At 35.8% G+C, this 9,691-nt stretch overlaps 1 long non-coding RNA gene across 2 annotated transcripts; it reads right to left on the bottom strand.

Annotated features, from left to right (window-relative positions):
* Positions 1–931: 931 nt before the first annotated feature.
* LOC147871997 (uncharacterized) lies at positions 932–9,601 on the bottom strand. 2 transcript variants are annotated; one of them, XR_015538085.1, is made up of 3 exons: positions 6,052–9,601; positions 5,381–5,565; positions 932–2,375 (listed from the first exon to the last, which is right to left on the bottom strand). It is a non-coding gene; the product is annotated as an uncharacterized LOC147871997 (long non-coding RNA). The 2 variants fall into 2 exon arrangements; XR_015538086.1 differs by having other exon boundaries at positions 5,497–5,565.
* Between the last annotated feature and the right edge of the window lie 90 nt (positions 9,602–9,691).

Raw genomic sequence — 9,691 nt, 5'->3', positions numbered from 1 at the left:
CCATTTGTTAGTATACTGCAAACAAACTTATCAGGGCCATCTCAAATCCCAAGCATTATCAATCAAGTCAGATTCGTTGTTCATGGCATAGAAGATAACTTTTCTTTTTTCTGGGGGGGTGGGGGAGGTTATTGTCTACATAATTGTCTTTATGTCAGATCTTGCAGCATTATAGCATCATGTTCAGGCACGTGTAATTTCAGGATATTTTTTACACACTGTTGAAAAACATATTAAACCCATGCTTTATGATGCATTCTAACAGTTTATTATGGCATCATCATAATATTTTAATTAACTATTCCTTGTATCAAAGTTATAAAATTAAATCTATTCGCCCTGATAACAGAGACAGTATGATCTCTGAAACGGTGGACATCTACCATACTATAACCTAGAAGACAACAATCTTCATACCCACCACTGTGAAGCACAGAATGGAGGAAAAGTTTGGGATTGCTCTAATTTGCTGCTGTCCAACTTCAATCTGATGCACTTCAGATTATTATTATTATTACACAGCATCTTTATAATTATGAGAATTTCCTCCCACATACATTGTTTTATGTACTAACGCTGTCAGCTCAGAATATACAATATCAATGTTAATAAAATGGAAAGGATGTGGGAATTGGTTCTTGACCATTTAAAGTACTACCATAACATGAATGGAGTGCACGAGAAGTATGTAAACCCCATTTAGTACGGTAGTCAATATCTGGTATCTGCATGGAGATTTGAACCCTGTACCTCACAAATATGAAACAGGAGTGCTAACCACTGAGCAACTATATTCAGTGTACATTTCAAATGTAATTTTATGTAATGCAAGAGTTCTCAGATGACCAAGATAGATATACTAAGGATGACTGATTATACAATTTCAGCACACCATTCCTTTGTGAGGTAATGAGTAATTAGGAAGTGCAAATACAAAATAATATTTTATTAGCTATTTTACAGCTGTTTAATTAAAAAGTGAAAAATGTATAAATACAAGTCAGTAAGAATATGCATACAAAGTAGCCACAAAACATACACAATACATTCCTTTCCTATCATTCATTTGTATATAAGAAATCCTAATTTTGTGATACTAAAGAGAGAAAAAAATTGGCAATCAGCCTGCAACACATCGACAAATGGAGGGTTGACACACCAAAACTTACTCTGAAAACCAAACACACAAAGTAGTTTGTAAGAATTGTCTATACTGTATAAAACAGCAGAAACTGTTCTTAAACGAGTTATGCTGCTTATTAAAGACCAATTCATGACTGATTGTATTCCAAATTATATTAATACAGCAGCACTTGGTCAGTTTTGCATTCACCCTTTTAGACATTAAATATATTCACAAAAACAGCCATATATATGGTATATCATGATCTACCTTCCTTTATAGAACATATTGACTGTAGTATGATTAGTTTGAATATAACGCTATGGCATTTGGAACACTGGCATAACTTGAGCTTGAATATGGGGAAGAAATAATGGATACAAATTTAAATATTTAATGCAAAAATTGTATGTGCTCAAATGAAGAGGGTGTGAACGCAGTTGGCTTTGGAGGAGAGCTAAAAATATCATTTGACCTTCCTTGAAAGGGTGAAGACTTCTCTTGGAGTGGAAGGATAACATTTATTCTGAATGACATGGAAAATGATGAGCACAGTTTCCTAAATGAAGTGGAATCTTAGTACAGTAAAACCTGCATGAAAATATAAACCCATATCCTGATAAAACATAGATTTAACACAAAATTACAATAAACAGGAAATCTGCCTAATGTGGCAATGGAAACAAAAAAAAATTAAACGTAAAAGCTGTTATTAAGTGGTTTTTGATATGCACTGTAGTTCTAGGAAATATACTCGTGGACTGAAAAACAAAATCACTTTAATTTTTACAAGTAGCTTCTGGAGACAATGTGCTCTGGAATTCTACGTCTTTTGCTTAAAAGAATGGAAGAGGTCTTAAGCATGGTAAAGATGACTTCAGAACTTAAAATGGATGTCTGCAAAACGTAAATAACAAAACATTTTCAGAAACATGTGAGAAAAGAATGGCTGATTAGGCAATCATCTCTTAGTAAAGGACATGAACTGAAGACTGACAATGGGGATAAAACTGACTTGTTTTGCCAGGCACTCCCCAGCAATACTGTTTTAAGGCGAGACGTAAGCATGGTAGTGATAAACTATCAATGAAATAGTTGCCCCATTTTCCTGATTGTGAAGATTTTTGAATATTCCTTCGTCCAGGAACGCCTGAGGTCACATGTATACCATACTCACTTTGAAAGTGGTTCCAGTACCTCTTAGATCACATTTGTCATGAATGCACTGCCGTCTTAACCTCAGTGAACGGCCCTGTAAAAGTTACATACCATTAGTCTAACCTTGTGTTTCCACTATATTGCTTTTACATTCATTACCACAAGATTAATCAATTAGTAGGTTATAAAATAGAAAGAGATACAACACAAAGGTTAGACTGAAAGGGAGATCAAGAAAAGGACAGAGTTCTGGTTAGAATAAAGCTGACTTCCTAACACACAAATCTTGCTGTTAATATCATATTAGGTTATGTAAATTTATTTATTTTTTTTTAAAAAAAAAGGTCAATTTAGCTCATGAGAAACCTAGCATACTGGACTTCTGCATAGTCATACAATGACATCCCTGTATGAAATTTCAATTATTTTTCTTCTTGGATAGAACATATTACCAGAGTAAAGAAGTGTATGTTACATTTCTCTGGCATAACCTCAAAGTTTTTCATTCCCAATATTTTTAAACATGGAAGACATTACAGATGAAGTGGGTGTGCTTATAATCATGTCACCATGCCAAATATCAAATTCCCAGCTCCACCGATTCATTACTCATCATCCAAATACATATTTTGCATGGCTGTAAAATCACTTTACCTTATAAAAACTTCTATATTTTCAAAATATCTGTTGCTATAAATTATTTCAGGACCTAAAATTAAGTGGCACTAAAGTTATCCATTATTCACAAGTTAGAGTGTCTGCCACGTTCTAATTACCAATCGTTGAAAATTACTTAGTACAAAAGTGCAGTGGCCTACAATGGCATAATATTCATATCAAATGTCATGGAAACTTTGTGAACTGTTTAAAATATTGAAAATTAGGTGCAAACAAAGACAACATTCTGATCTCATATCACTTATTGTCCTTTACAGAAAATGAGTTATTAATGAATATCACAGGAATGATAAATACAGGTAAACCTCGATTTGCGCCGATTCAGAATAACATCGCTTTTGAAACGAGCAAGTCAAAAAGTGAAAAAAATATATTTTACTATTATTTATAACGTTTTACAATGTTTCTTATACTAAATCGTAATTCTTACATCGCTGATTTTCAATAAAAATTATAAATACAGTCACCTCTGCACTCATTGCTAAGCAGTTGAGAGATAATCTCCTAAAAATCCGCCAACATTGCGCAAGTCACGTGAGCATTGGTCACTCTTCACGGTGAGTCATTTGCGTTCAGCCTCATAAATGCGCTCAGTTCGTTTCTTGTTGACACATTGAATGTGCTGAAAATTGTGTGCTAAACATATTTGTGTTGTTGTTCGACCAATATTCTGCAGTAGCAACTGTTTCATATTTATAAATTTAAGAAGAGCCACCATGTCTGGTAAGAGAAGTGAATGTGTTGCTAAAAAGTTGCGTAGGTCTATTGCATTAGAAGATAAGATGGACGTAATTCGTAGAATAGGTGGCGATTGATACCCGTCGTAATGTGTGCAGAAGTATGAAGTTGCCTCCTTCCACTGAGACTACCATAATGAAAAATTCATATAAAATAAAACAGTCAATGCAACAGGCTACGAGAGTGAGTGCAACGCAAATGAGTTATAGCAGAAGTAAACTTTTAGAAAGAATGGAGAAATTACTGTTGTTATGGGTGGATGACAAGAATAAAAAAAACATTCCCTTGACTGAAATTGCTATCACGGATAAGGCGAAGTCAATTTTTGAGGAACTTAAGTCGTCAATGTTTGGGTGCCGGGAACGCGTCATTGACTTCCCATTGATTTACATCCAGGAACGCATCCCCGCGAGTAAATCAAGGTTTACCTGTATTTTATTACTGACATTTCACAACATCGGTCGGTATGCATCTTTAATTATGCTGTTATCTGTACACAGATTACTTAGTGTTATAAGATTTTAGTATGATATACAACAGGAAAGAATTGGGGATGAAGGGGCTTGGCCTATTTCAAAGTTCCAACGCAACATTCAACTGCAAAGACCAAAGAAAAGAGATCACAAAGAAGTTTGTGATCTGCATAGAATTAAAATCAATTTCATGATGTTACATAAGCAATGAAAATTTTCCAGAATGCCTTGCTTGGTCTTCCTCCAAAGCCAACATATTCAAACCATTCTCATTACACGCCCAAGATATAAAAACACGCATTCTTACTGTTTTAGTTGGCCCAATCTTCAATGTTTTCACATAAAAGCAAGATACATTATAAAAGTACAAATATATTAAACATGCTCTTTATGCCAAGATAACACAAACAATGAAATTATGGCATACACTTCCACTTTCATGTTATTACTAAAGCACAAAGATGAACAAAAGTACAAGCAAATACGAATGTTCTACTGAAGAAATTACATTTCCGTAGTAGTGAAAAATGTAAATTGTGAAACCAGAATTAATAATGCTTTGGAGACACCTGACATCTCTATCTTTAGGATAAAGATGGAAATGGCAGGTCCTTTCATAATGATGGTAACCACCTACATGTCTACATAATGTAGAAACCCAGATCACCACAATTACAGAATGCCAGTTTAGCTTTCGTGACTAAATTTAAATAAAATTTTCAATTTCCCTGAGACTACCATCTGGACTGACATGGAACTTAAATTGAAAGAAACCTGTCTTTAAACTATATTTCTTGTCACAGTGCAGTCACCATTTAATATTCCCCAGTTACTCAATTTTAAATTTCTATGATCCCAGTCCAATTACTTGTGTTTAAACACACCCCACAGAATCAGCAAACTCAGAATATTTTAGGAATAAGGCTTAATTTAGAATGCCCTGGGTTAGCAGTTTAATCTCAATGAGTTACAGATAAAGCAGATGCACGTTAAGATACCAGGAGATAAATAAGAACTCCCATCAAAGTGTGAAGAATGTGTGGCATATATGCTAAAAAAAATCACAATCCGCATTAATTACAGACCATGACTTACACAGAGAATGAACTAAAGAGGGCACGTGTTTGGACCTACCCACAATTAGCTTCAAGTACAGCATCTTATATTGAAAGCTCGACAGGACAACACTAAAAAAAAAAAAAAAAGTAACCTGGTAACCTCCAACTTCTTGCAATATTTTTGTCCAATGGAGTGCTGACATTCATCCATCTCTGAGGGCAACCAAAATTTTACGAAGATTTAACTTGTAGATGCAACAGTACCAACCTAAACAGTAGTGGACTTCCATGATACCACAAGGACTGTTAGGATATTCACCAATACGAAGAGCTCATTCTGAAAAGAAACAAACTGCAATTACTTATACTGAAAGAAATTTATTATGACAATGGAACTACACATTGCAAAACTTAAAAAAATACTACATTTATCGTGTTTAATAAGCCGAACAGCGCATTACGACCAATGAGTATATTTTCGCTTTATGTGAAAGGCCGAGTTTTTTTTTTACCAAAGAAAGTAGTCCAACATTCCATGTACTCATTTTGAGCAACGCAAGTTTTGCAGCTGGTACATCGGCGTAATACCAATCTTCACGGTATGGTAAATTACATTCCTATTGGAGTATGCTTAATTATATCTGATGAGAAAAAAATTTAATTTCAGAATCAGTTATCAACTGAGCATAGGATATCAGGTGATTCGCTTCAGTAAATACAGTCTTGTTCAGTTTGGAAGTACTTTTGGTCGCACAGACCCACAAACATAACACAACAGAACCCACCCACGGTAGCCCCGCAGCATAGAATAAGTTACTTTTACCTGACTTTTCACCCATATTACGAACATTTTCTTCTTGTTTAATGTCCCCAATCTTGATCGGGTGGGTGGCAGTCACAGCGAACTTAATTTTTGTGAAATAATATGTCCCTTGTGTCGATGTGGCGATGTCGATACTGCTGTTACAAGTTGGGGCTTGAAGTCCTTGTCGAGGCCGGTGGAAGTAACGATTCAAGAACCTTAGATCTAAAATAAACTCATTACGATTTAAGCAAAGGAATAAGTCCTTTAGGAACTCCCAATGGGGCATATACCTATCCATTTGCAATAAGAATAGCAAGGCACATGTATGATCACCATTCAGTAAGAGGGAGTAAAATGTGGCACGAAGTAGTAGTATAGCTGCAATTCTAACGCAAAGTTTACTGAAACCAAGGTTCAGACTTCAACTTTTATTTTATATCCACCTCCAAATATCGATTTCTGATCAAAAAATTCACCCATGAGCAATGAATGCAGAATTTAAGTCTCTCTGTAAAGCACTAAATCAGGTACTATGGTAGAATTGAGTACTCTGCTAATGGCTTTATTACGCTTTTGTGCCTAATATGAATGTAGGGCATACGGAATTCTGCTCATCATGTGATCCATCATAAGTAATTTGTACCTGAATGTACACTCATGTCGATTCTAAGCATGGCTTCTGCTGGGAGTTTTACTCTGCTTGAATATATCCATGGTTTCATTCAGTCAATCCGGTTATTGATCATGGGAATAACAGTATTCCTGCCTTTCTGAGATTTATATCTTAGGAAATACCTGCTATAAACTGTAAAAGAAATGACAATGGGGATGTCTCTTCAATATAAAACTGAATTACTTAATAATGCATAAGCATGTCTGAACAAGCAGACAGCATGCCACCACTATGCAGTGTTGCAACCATTTCAACAGAATGCAGTGTACTGTACAGCAGCGATACGGTGTGCTGAAAGGTTCATTCAAGTTGTAAGCATACACTTAACATGTTCACTGCTTAATAAACTTCAGTTTCATAATGAAGTTAATGCAACTATTTCATTAGAACCTGCTATTTCTGGTACATCTTTATCTTATTTTCAAAGTACAAAGACTCTTTAACATTTGAGTTGACCCACATTAACAGGATGACTTCTACTAAAAAATACATGATTAATGAAATCGCAGTTTGTCAAGACTTATTATGAACAGCCACGTAATAGGCAAACACAGACTAAAACAAAATCTGATAAACCTGCAGTGTAAACTGCTTCTCATACAATCTCATTAAAAACCCATGTACAAAAGGTGAAACCTGCAGAAAGCATTCGTTCATTTTATGCACAAAAAGAAATGACATTCGCATAACGCCATAAACGTGACGAATCACCAGCCACTTGTGAATGAAGAATCTGAACTCCTTCACAGCCAACCACAAAATTCTTATACAATATTCAAAAGAAATTATGTGGCAAACACTTGGTCACATCCAGCACCAAAAGGAACTTGTTCACAAATGCACAATACTGGCCCTATATCTACCAACACCAAATCACCGTTCTCCACTTCCGAACAATAAAACCCAACCTTCTGTATCCCTTGATCATGTATTTAGGACATAAAACAGGCATGTAAACTTTACACCATATTTCAGACATCAGTGAATCAGGTGCATATAAAGTGTGCAAAGCAAGTAATATGTACCCCACACACAGAGCAACACCAGACACACACAACGCAATACCTACACGAACACATATCAAAACTCCCAGACCTTACCTTCAAGCTTCCATTATACGCATATTCCAAAAAACAGACGGTACTTGCAAGTTGTGTGTCAAATACCTACAATGACAAGTATTCCTCTCCATTTAAACACGATATAAATATTAAAGGTTGTGAAGAAATGTTTTTACAGAGAAAGCACAGTCTCGTATTGAACAGAATAGATGCTCTCACATGGTCACCATTTCTTTGGTAAAGTAGCAAAAGTATAAAACCGAAACTTGAGAATCAGGTTGCTAACCAGAATCTTCTTTTTTAAGCACAGTGACTGTGAAAAGTATGGCAAGTTCCTTCAGGTGGTCCACGAGGCAGTCCAAGATGCTTGCTTCAACTTTCTGCCTGATATCAGCCAGTGTAACAAAACAATTAAATTCTTCTGAACATTTTTGTTCACAGCAGCAATCAGAATGTCCAGGTCCAGTGAAGTTGCAAAATCACTTTCACATGGTAGGAACATTTGGTCAGAAAAACGTTACCAACACTTCAGAGTTAAGATTCTCATGGTAAAGAGATGTCAATGGCAGTTTCCTACGCTGTGATGTAATGTGGACTTCTACGTGGGTACCAACATTTCAAAGTACAGCCCTGAAGACGGAGGCACCAGTGACATTAAAATTGAAATATCACAAACAAAGCATTTTTGACAGATGTAAACAAAAATGCAGTTCACTGATCTGCAAATCCATCTGCCAAAATATTTAAAATAAGCACTAAACATCATAAACCTGTTTTGGCACAAAGACCGACCCTTTAATCAGTATGCATTACAGTGGCCCGCCAGACTGAATTTAATCTTACGTTCAAGTATAAACTGCTTCGAGCAAAAACGTAATTAAAATCCACACCGTGGTTTTGGAAACGAGTCACCAACTTATCACACTTAACTGAAGTGTTACTTCAGATGGTACAAAATGAGATGACATCTGTGCTTTCACAGTAATGAATAAAATTTAATCAAAAATGTAGCCAAAAGTACAAGAATTACAAGGATAATTGATATGAAACTCTAATGGTCATTACTCCATCAAGAATGAAGTATGGCTGATTCACTAACCCTGGTCCTTGTCATCATCACAAACACACATCCGCGTAAATATTCCGATATAACTGCCATTATCGATTTTCAAGCTATTAAGACAATGCAAAGATCTCAAAACCCCTCCCTCCCAAAGGAAATGTACAATTCCAGCACACATTTGTCCAAGAGCAATGATGACCCCATAGCAGTGAACACCAAGACACAGACTGATTGGAAGTTTGAAGGAATTATCAAAAACGACAGGAGTGACTGAAGAAACCATGGATCAGCCAGCCAGTCTCCACACCTGAATGATGTAGGCACGTCTCAGTGATACGAAGAAGTGAACGATTTAATGCTCCGTCAACAGTTGCAAAAGCTCCAGCAATGTACAAAAAGCAAATGGAACAATCCCAATATTGTTTAGCATACTTTTAACTCTGGGGCTGAATGTTATTCAAAACAACACACGAGCAATGCATCGTCTGGTATACCGAAAGAATGACAGCTTGCGTTACAATGTGGTAATTATTCACAGAGAACATAAGTCATGCTTTACAACGTGTAATACAATAAGTTTTCCTAAGATAGAACAGGTATGACTGAAGGAACTTAGCAAAGGGATTGAGTTACATTAACAGATCATGAACCACAGATCTTACCTTACATACAACCACAAATGAAGACATTCTCCGTGATGTTGAAATTAATTATTCTATAACGGAAAACAGCAAGGTTTGTAGAAGAGAGCAATGGTGTATTATAAGTCTCTTGAAGTGTGTGCACAAAATTACGCTCATAGTATAAGTAATTCCTTGGAAAATTTATTGCCCTTCACGTCACATAATGGAAAGGGAATGT

The sequence above is a fragment of the Zootermopsis nevadensis genome, unplaced genomic scaffold (genome assembly GCF_977971745.1).
Source record: "Zootermopsis nevadensis isolate Lab colony 2312 unplaced genomic scaffold, Znev_1.0 Znev_ptg000032l, whole genome shotgun sequence".
Taxonomy (NCBI): domain Eukaryota; kingdom Metazoa; phylum Arthropoda; class Insecta; order Blattodea; family Termopsidae; genus Zootermopsis; species Zootermopsis nevadensis.
Note: the sequence above shows the minus strand (reverse complement) of the source record. Positions and strands in the feature narration are given on the sequence as shown.